Genomic DNA, 10,672 nt, shown 5'->3' with positions numbered 1-10,672 from the left:
CGATCGGAAGTCTTGATAATAGCTGTCTTCCCAGTTCACTAATAGCAAGGAAACAGTCAGAGGGTGAGTAGTACGAGACGGTAGTACAAGATGCGTGTCCCTCGCACGCACGCTAATTTCTCTCTGCCCATCTCTGGTCAAGCAGGGTGGCTGCCAGGATCCGTATGCCCTTATGCCCTCGGGGTCTGAAATTTTGTCAAAACATTCGCTGAACATAGAACAGGGACAAGGAAGCTTAAGACCACAGTCAATAGAGGTTACTTGGTGAAACTTTCCCTATGGGTTTAGGCCCCTAATGCTGCCTAGCCCTGCTTTGGACATTAATTTTTTTAACTGCCTAACGCTACCCTGCTCAGACAAAGACATCTCCCTGTCTTTGTTCGCGGATTTTTCTACAATAAACTGCATAGAGGGCGAACAGCAGAATATTTATAAAAGCTCCCCCCCTTAAGAGGGCCTTCACTCCCTTTCAGGTGTGAAGGTCTGTACTAAGCAAGCTGTTTGCCTTTATTAGGTTACTCTTCTCCCCTGAGCAAATTTGTCCTGTGTAGCCTACCTAGCTACGGATCTACCTAACCCTAGATAGGATATGAGCTACAATCATTATTTTACATAATTCTAACTGTACTGGAAGGTGCTTATGGTTATTTCATGCTACCTTCTATAATCATGATGTTTTAGACCTAGCCTAATGGTACATTCTATGGTATTCCCTAGCCTAACCTATCCTAACATGACTGTAGCACCAACGTAAAAGATAATGTTCTAACTAAATTACAAGGTTTTTGTGTTCAATACAATTAGCAATTACTAGTTAATACATGTGGTTTGCCTCATATGATAAATGTTTACTTCACTGAGGTCTTAGGCCATGCGTGTCATGAGCATAGTGGCTCTTTTCACAATAGTTAAGATTGTCTGATTTTAGTTACGCTACTTACGTGATTACTGCGGCTCGATGGTAAGTGGAAGGGACCAGGTTACTAGTCCGATGTACCGTACTTAATCTGGTCTAGGCTATGTAGAGAAGGAGATCACACTGGCTACCCCCTCTGGGCAAGAGGCCAGGATCACTCTAAGATGGTAGGGCACTGTGCTGAGGGGACACTAGTGCCAGGATGAGCTCATGGCTCGGCAACTACTGGTTACAGGTGCGGAACCTTAGTGCCTGGAGAGCACGTCAGCAATTTTATTGTCCTTACCCCTTATATGCTGGATAGTCCAGTTATACTCTTGGAGATCCAAACACCACTGCATCAGTCTCTTGTTTTGGTTTCTAAAGTTCGTGAGATATGTGAGGGGATTGTGGTCCGTGAGGACGGTCAGCGGGAATTGGTGGTTCGCATGATAAAACAGGCAGAGATATTTTTGTGAAGCAGTATCAAGATGACTGTAGCTTTGAAAACATCTTGGGAATGGTGGTATTAATACAGAAAATAGGGGTAACAGAGCACAACCTGAGTGAATGTAGGCAATAAGAGTAAACACTAAAACTCAGCTTTATAAAAATAATTAAACTTTCAGACAATTTTCACAACCATATTAGTTTTGGGTAAAATAAAATTTGCAATACAGTAATTACATAATATTACAGCACCTCATCACTAGACAAACAAACATGAATGAAGAAGCATGCAGTACCTGTTATATTTCAGAAATGAATTTCCTAAGCAAAACTACATTAAGAACCATTATCAGCCTAAAATGTACTTGCTACGGACAACTCTATTTCTTTGATGTGTGGCTCAGGCTCAAATGTGAGAAAAGAAAAAAAAAAATTAAATAATTTGAGGCTGGTGGAAACCAACTTTTTTTTTATATATCACTCCAGAAGAGCCCTACCTTTACACATGAAGACTGATTTAGGGTTTGCTTTAGAGATGGTAAAATTCGACTGCTGAATTCATGTTCAGTAATATATTTAAAGAATTTAATGTTAAGATGTATTTCGGAAGAAATGCTTGTGAATCCAGCCAGAACACAACTATTAATGATCAGCTACTACAGTAGACTCAACTATGGCTTTGGTTTAGAAAACACCAATTATCAGTCATAAAAACTGTAAAGTAAAATATCTCCACTTAAAAAAATATATTGTGCTTATTGTGTTATACCTTCTTTATATTGGCAATGAAAATTTTTGTGCTTGACATAATACTTTGAATATTTACTATTTTAAAGTAAAACTGGGAGGACATACTTTTTGGAGACATCACTATGAGTTAATTTATAAGTGGAAGCAAATGTAATATGAAAACATGGTCAGTTAATGAAACCCAACAAAAACATTCTATAAGATAAATACTGAAGAAAAAAGAAAGTAAACATTATGTAAATCTGATTACAGATCATCATGGATGGTTGTGTCCTGGGCAAATTCCTATACAACTAAATGAAGATAATCTGTGACAAATGCTCGCATAATAATGTTCAAATTCTGAATTGTTTCGTAATGCAATGCTGTCGCATTATCTGAATCTTCATGCCACACACTGGGAAATGACACTGGAATTAAATGGACAACAGGCCAACCTCTCTGTAAGCATGGGATGTGATCATCTTCAATGCCTGGATTCAGCATTGACCTTGGCTTGAACATCATTAGCCTTTTGTTAAGCATCCCTAAGTCACTTAACCGTTGTTCATATGATAACATACGAGCATACCAACGATCTGTATTTCTGAAATAGTTGAATAACTGGACATCTTCAGTTCCCAGAAGATCTAAAAGGACAAGGAGGTCCATTCTTTGAAGTTACAGCTGCTTCTGTAACTTTGCAGTCAAGTTCCGGGCACCATACAATGAATCTGTTTTGGACCATGTTCAGAATGCCTCCTCACCATCAAAGAAAATAAATTGTAGAGTCAAATCAGACTGCGTCTGTTTATTTCTCTCAAGGTTTGCCTGCATCACTTTTGCCAAGTTGAGCATCATAGCACATGGAACTGCTGAATCTGTCGCACTAATGAATGTACCTTCACGGTCAATTTTGGAATCATAATGGCAGGCTAAGACTAACTGTCGTGGGGCATGTGGATCCAAAATTGCTATTACATTGGTAAAGGTTTTACGGCCTACAGGGGTATTGCTGTCAAATACATCTTTTTCCAGTCCAACCTAGGCCTTTCATGGTATCAATAAGGTGATTGCGCACTTTTCTATGGTTTTCAGTGCCTACAACACGAGGAACCATTATAGGATCAAGCACTGTTTTGACGTGGTTCATGTCACTCATCCCCGCTATTGCTCGAAGTTCCTCATCGCTGAGACCAAGGTCTTGTTGCTCTTCGTGCAGTGGGATCGAGACACAAGGCTGCCTAAATGTTGTAAATTACTTATTTAACCCTCCCTAATTCCTAGTTACTTCACAGGAATAGTTGAATGTCACTAAGCAATATAAATTATTCTTAATCTAGACTTCATAAAGGTAACTTGGACACCTGGTTTATCGTAGATGGTGGTGAAGGGGGAAAACAAAGGAACTGGAAATACAAAAAAGAGATACTAGCAAATCGGCGAAACTTTGCCAAAATTTCAACTTACCGTGGACGCAAGTTGTTTGTGCATACAACGGACGATCGGAAGTCTTGATAATAGTAGTCTTCCCAATTCACTAATAGCAAGGAAACAGTCTGAGGGTGAGTAGTACGAGACGGTAGTACAAGATGCGTGTCCCTCGCACGCGCACTAGTTTCTCTCTGCCCATCTCTGGTCAAGCAGGGTGGCTGGCAGGATCCGTACGCCCTTATGCCCTCGGCGTCTCAAATTTTGTCAAAACATTCGCTGAACATAGAACAGGGACAAGGAAGCTTAAGACCACCGTCAGGTTACTTGGTGAAACTTTCCCTATGGGTTTAGGCCTCTAATGCTACCTAGTCCTGCTACGGACGTTAATTTTTTTAACTGCCTAGCGCTACCCTGCTCGGACAAAGACGTCTCCCTGTCTTTGTTCGCGAATTTTTTTCTACAATAAATTGCATAGAGGGCGAACAAATATATATATTTATATATATATATATATATATATATATATATATATATATATATATATATATATATGTATATATATATATATATATATATATATATATATATATATATATATATATATATATATATATATATATATAAATGTATGTGCGTGTATAATTGTAAATGGTGTCTAATTATGTTGAAGCTTGCATTGCTAGTAATAGATCTCAAGACCTTGTTCAATTGGAGTACGTGAAAATAATAATAATAATAATGATAATAATTAACAACATTACTACGTTTTTCTAGTCCGTATTGTGACTAATTTCAATTAGTCACCGTGAAATGGCCCCCAGAATTGTAGGTAAACAATTTGAATAGGATATTTCTCAGCGGAAAAAAAATGTATGGAATCTTTATGAAACATGAAAAGGGATGTGGGATCTCGGCTTTCTAAATGAACATATATGCGATTCAAAAACAAAATAATTTATTTAGTAATTTTTTATACATATAAAGCAGTGGAGATTTTTCCGGGGAGTTGTGCTGGCTGAATGAGAAGTAAGTTATGAAAAAAAAAATCGCTTCACGAGAGTAGAATTGCACTTTTGAGTTACGGAGAGAGAGAGAGAGAGAGAGAGAGAGATCTGTTTTAGCGGATGTTGCAAGAATAATTCGAAGAGGAATAGAGGATTTAAAGAGATAAAAGCGGCAACTGAGAGAAGCGTGGGACAGAAAGCGGCATGTCACTTGGGAAACAGAATGGCTGCAGAAACAGTGAAAGTTACAGAAAGCTTCATGGAGAAAGAGGGTCTTAGAGGTGCAGGGGAGAAAGCATGAAGAGAGAGGGGGGAAAGAAACCAAGTGTTTTTAAGTGTCTGTTGCCTTAAGGGTTTTGTGAGGACTTTGGTGAGCCACCCACATGGAGTAGGATTATTCAGCGAGCGACAGGGTTTAATGCTTACTGATACAGAATGAAGGTGTGGAGGCTTAGAAAGCACTCTGGTAAGCTGAGTATCTGTGCGAGAACACGTAACGAGAATTAAATGGATTAAATACCCAAGGGCGTAGCTGAGAATCTCCTACTAAAAGCACTTCCGCTCAGCGACTGATGCCTAGTCTCTCTCTCTCTCTCTCTCTCTCTCTCTCTCTCTCTCTCTCTCTCTCTCTCTCTCTCTCTCTCTCTCTCTCTTATAAGAAATCTTTTGTTTATCTTATTAAGCGGCAACTAAAGGTTTTCTTTGTAAAAGGTGGAAAACGCAGATTGAATGGACATATGAATAAGTGAAATTGTGTCCTTATGACCCATCTTTGGGGCCAGGAGAGACATTCACACCGAACGGAGTTTGAAATTATGAAAATATTCGTCTAGGTATATTTAGTTATATCCAGTTGTCTAAAGCCAAAGTTCACTCGGCAAACAGAACTCCATCGAGATCTGTTGCTCCCAGTAAAACTATTTTAACATTTTTCTCAACTTTATACCTTTTTAAATAAAAGGTATAAAGGTTATTTTCGATTCTGCTGTACGCATTCCTGTTGAATTCATGTTTTTGTACTCAGGATCGAAATCAACTCGTCACCACGGTGATACCTGGTAATAATAATAATAATAATAATAATAATAATAATAATAATAATAATAATAATAATAATATGGGATATGACAGTGGAAATTGTACCCATACTGATAGGAACACTAGGCACGATCCCTGATCCCTGAAAAGGAACCTGGAAAAACTAGATGCAGAAGTAGCTCCAGGACTCATGCAGAAGAGCGCGCTATTAGAAACAGCTCACAAAGTGAGAAAAGTGATGGACTCCTAAGGAGGCAGGATGCAACCCGGAGCCCCACACTATAAAAACCACCCAATCGATAGGATGACTGTGAGACCAAAAATAATAATACAATAATAATAATAGTATTAGCAAAATTTTTGCATAATATTATTTTGCATAATAAGATTCAAAATAATTCAAATACATTCAATGAAGTTATTAGCGTAGGTGCTACCAAATATCACGCATACAAAATAAAGTTAACAAGAAAAATACGCTGGCCAGGTTACGGATCCTGTAAAAGCAGTGATTTATCAATCTATCTGCCTATACATACACACAAACACACACACACACACATATATATATATATATATATATATATATATATATATATATATTATATATATATATATATATATATATATATATATATATATATATATATATATATATATATATATATATATATATAATGTATATATTATATATATATATTGTATATATATATATATATATATATATATATATATATATATATATATATATAGATAGAGAGAGAGAGAGAGAGAGAGAGAGAGAGAGAGAGAGAGAGAATAATGTCTTTTAATAATTTTCATAGAAAATTTAGTATGTTCACAAAAATCATAAGCAATGCAAATTAACTGTCATTACCACATAGGAAATCCATCCCCTCAGGAATGCTTCTCTACCAAAATCCATTCCTGATCTTCATAGAGCCTAATATGAGGACCAGCAAGGGCGCCACAGACGTGGTCCTTCCAGGGGAGGCATAATGGAATGTTGGGTCGGCCGAATAGCGCTTGCATTAATGAGCTCCAACTGAAAGCTTCTCCGACTTAGGCATTGAGCTGTTGTTCGCATTATTTGCATTTCTAAATTCAGGGGATATATGTAAAAGGCAAATTAAAATATATACAGATACAAATAAAGGCAGTTGCTATTCATTATGATTGGTAACAGAATTTCCCCTTTCTTTGCCGAAGTTGTGAAAAATATAATGAATATAGCAGTAGTCTCAGTTAATGTTATTTAATGTTAATGTCGATTATTTATAAAAGGAAAAAAAATATGTTTATTGCATGTCGACACCATAAACAGAACTATATATACAGAATGACTGTGACAGATAACGGAACATTAATTTCACTGTCAAGATGTGATGCGTTCATAAGTAGTTTGCAGGGCTTGAATAATGGATGATGCCAAACTTTTATGACGGAGAGTATAATCATGATCCAAGATATTAGACATAAAATTCATCCTTCCTCAAACGGAATAAAGGAAATAGAAAGGGAGAACAAGGACCAAGTAATTAGCCTCATTTAATTCGAGAGCAATTACTGTACTGCCATTTTTGTAATGAGGTTGTCACTACCATAATGAGCAACGCGCAATTATTAGCCTCTCGGTTGTTTTCTTGTCGGAGAAATGAGGTCAGTAGGTCAGCGTAACCTGCCAACGACGACAGCAACAGAAACAATACTATCAAGACGTCTTTTATTACTAATGGGAAAAAAAATAAGAGTTAGATAGGGTTTGGTCAAGGAAACTTAGTAATGGGAATGTGCAAATGAAGTTAATTATCTCCTTCTGTGTAGGTTTGTGCTATCTAATCATTTTAAGTGTTGCTGGAAACTTTAATTTTCACTTATTAGTACTATTAAGTAGCTTCACTTACTAAAGATGGAATATGGACATAAAGAACTAGTTTCAAGCGCACAATATTCTCATTTGATTGTCATCGGTTGTAATCGTCGCCATAACTGTCATAATGTCAAATCATGAACGACAATACCAGCAGAAATTGTTATTAACATTTTCCTCTTTCGAAAGGAAACTAATAGGAATATTCAATATGTTTTTAAGTGTAATGGCAAGTGCCCTCATCATTAGAATTCTTGTTCCTCGCGAATTTATTGTTAGATAATTCAAATACCTAAAAGTGTTCCCCTGAATCTTGTTACAAATATGAATTTCATTGTCCAATTCTATTTAAATCCTCAAATCACCAGGGAATGAGCTACGGTATCCTTCTATCCTTTCAACCTTTTCTTGTTTCATTGTTGGAGAGTGTAAGAGATTACTATTATTCTTCTTGGTCTTCCGAATTTCATTTTATTCCAGCTGGTGGACAACAAAGCTCGGACATGCCCCTATTGTTACTTGAAAAAAAAAATGCCACAGGAAACAGCACACACTGCTTGAGACAGATTACCGGAAGTGGAAAAGACACGGGAGGCTGAATAGGGGAGGTGGCTTTCTTTCTTCCTTTTGATTTGGTGTTCTTCCTCTGCGGTGGGGAGCGCACTCATGAATTTTTCATGCAAATAAACCATTGTTTCCACGTCGTTCACAACGCGCACGCCTCATTAATGAAAACAAACAGAAAAGAACATCAACACATAAAGCAAGCTTCCATATATAAAAATATACATAACAAAAGTAACTGAGATTCAATATTTTTCTTTCCTTTTCTCAGTTTTGTTTTAGGCACGACTTGGTTGAATACGAGCATTATGGGTATAAAGTTGCTTATCCAATCGGCCTTTTCATTGACAGTAGAGATGATATAATAATATCAAGGTACAATATTTCCCTGTGAAAGTCGGAACTAGAAATTTACTGTTTTGTTGATCTTAAGACCAGCCCCCGCCCCCGCTTCTCTCTCTCTCTCTCTCTCTCTCTCTCTCTCCCTCTCTGTTTTCTCTCTCTCTCTCTCTCTCTCTCTCTCTCTCTCTCTCTCTCTCTCTCCTTAAATTAATCTGCTGCAAAAGATATGAATATTCTCTTTGCAAGTGGAGCATCGAGATCATTAAGGAGGATACTGTTGTGCCATGACGGCTCCCATTAACCAGCCAAATCTCTCTTGATCGAAAACAGAAATACTCAGCCGGAAATCTTATAAGGGAAACTACAAGGAAACTCGCATTCCTTTCTTCGTTAATTCATAAAGGGATGGGGAAGGTCTTCTAAAATAATAATAATAATAATGATAATTTAAAGATTTTAAGATTACTAACTGACAGATAGAATAATTCAACGCCAGGATGATGCCAGTGTTTGCTAAGGCTTTTATGATATCTGGTAAACAAAAATGTTTTTTATGTAATACCTATACTTATATATATATATATATATATATATATATATATATATATATATATATATATATATATATATATATATATAATATATATATATATATACATAATGTAAGTATACATATTACATAAAAAACATTTTTGTTAACCAGATATATCATAAAAACCTTCGCAAACGCTGGCATCATCCTGACGTTGAATTATTCTATCTGTCAGTGAGTAATCTTAAAATCTTTAAAATTATTATTATTATTATTATTATTATTATTATTATTATTATTATTATTATTATTATTATTATTATTATTATTATTATTATTATTATTGTTGCTGTTGTTGTTGTTTCACCTGGTATAGTTGATTTTCATCATGTGTATTGAAGGATAGAAAAATAAACAAAATCAATCATTTAGCAAATTTCTGGAATGGACTGGGAAAATCATATCTCCTATTAGTATTACCTTGTAAATCATGTTTTTCATGCTTTATAATAATAATAATAATAATAATAATAATAATAATAATAATAATAATAATAATAATAATAATAATAATAATAATAATAATAATAAATGAGCATTTTTGGATCTATGGCAATGAGGGGAGTCCAGATCAAGCTAATGAAATATGTCGTCACATATCTCATCTGTCCTATTCTTATATTTCCGACTTATAATTAAAAGAGGAGTTTAAAGGACATATGAACTACGAACTTACTCCTTTATTTAACATCCCACCGATTACAAACATGGAGCTAATCAAAGGCTGAAATTCAATGACACAAATGGAATAATCTCTGGTCTTTGATATCTAGTGCCACTCACCCGCTTTAAAATGCACGTCATAGCGGAGGCTGGAATGCGTTCAGGGAAATTGGGAAGGAATTTCTCTCTTCAAAAGGTCCTTCCGAAGGCTTTCCTGACTTTTCAACCAATATGCATAAATTCCATTTCGATATTACGGGTATTGGAATATAGTGTAGGTACTATTATTATTATTATTATTATTATTATTATTATTATTATTATTATTATTATTATTATTATTATTACTCATGAAATAAATGAATTCAAGAGAGGTTTGGCTTTCCTCTAGAACTAAAGACCTTTGCCAACTGTTTTTGGGGAGGTGGCAGGGAACTATTTTCCTGAAGGTCGGTCTTCTGATTTCATCAGTGAGCATAAATAAGCATATAAATAAACAAATAAATAAATAAACAAGGGAAACTGAATATTTTATATCCCGAGAATTTAAACAATTGGTTTTTTTCTCTATTAGTCGAAACGCTGCATAATGCATAAGGAAGAATCCCTAGAGAGATTTTAATCTTTGAAGGAGAGAAAGAGAGACAGACTAATTTGATTTGCGCCACTTCTACCGGGTAGCAAATTCCTGGATGTATGCTAGTATTGAACCAGCCCCAGTTTTTTTGCCATGCCCCTAGGTTAGGTTAGGTTTTAGGTTAGGTAATGATATATTGCAGTCTACAACGTAATTTTGGTGTGGAAAACATAATGAGATTATTTTCAAGAAAATTCTATGGTTAGTTTTTAAGACATGGCGTCCTGCTTTTATCAGGGAAAGGTCTCGGTACTCGGTTATATCTCGGGAAAATTAGGGATGAAAATGGGGAATCGTAGCATAATTTAAGAGGAAATATTTGTTGTCAGTTTTCATATCAACGGCCTAGACACGAAAAATAACCCAACAAGATTTCCAAGGCGTCCTCATGAATTATTCCAAGATTAGATTAGATGTGACCTTTTTCGTTGTTTGTGCTTTCATAATTTTTTAA

At 35.7% G+C, this 10,672-nt stretch overlaps 1 pseudogene; it reads right to left on the bottom strand.

Annotated features, from left to right (window-relative positions):
• Positions 1–2,002: 2,002 nt before the first annotated feature.
• The window catches only part of LOC136832339 (glutaminyl-peptide cyclotransferase-like), a 40,592-nt pseudogene continuing 31,922 nt past the window's right edge, over positions 2,003–10,672 (bottom strand).

The sequence above is a fragment of the Macrobrachium rosenbergii genome, chromosome 49 (genome assembly GCF_040412425.1).
Source record: "Macrobrachium rosenbergii isolate ZJJX-2024 chromosome 49, ASM4041242v1, whole genome shotgun sequence".
In the NCBI taxonomy this organism is placed as follows: domain Eukaryota; kingdom Metazoa; phylum Arthropoda; class Malacostraca; order Decapoda; family Palaemonidae; genus Macrobrachium; species Macrobrachium rosenbergii.
The sequence above is the reverse complement of the archived record's forward strand: the minus strand, read 5'-3'. Positions and strand labels throughout refer to the sequence as shown.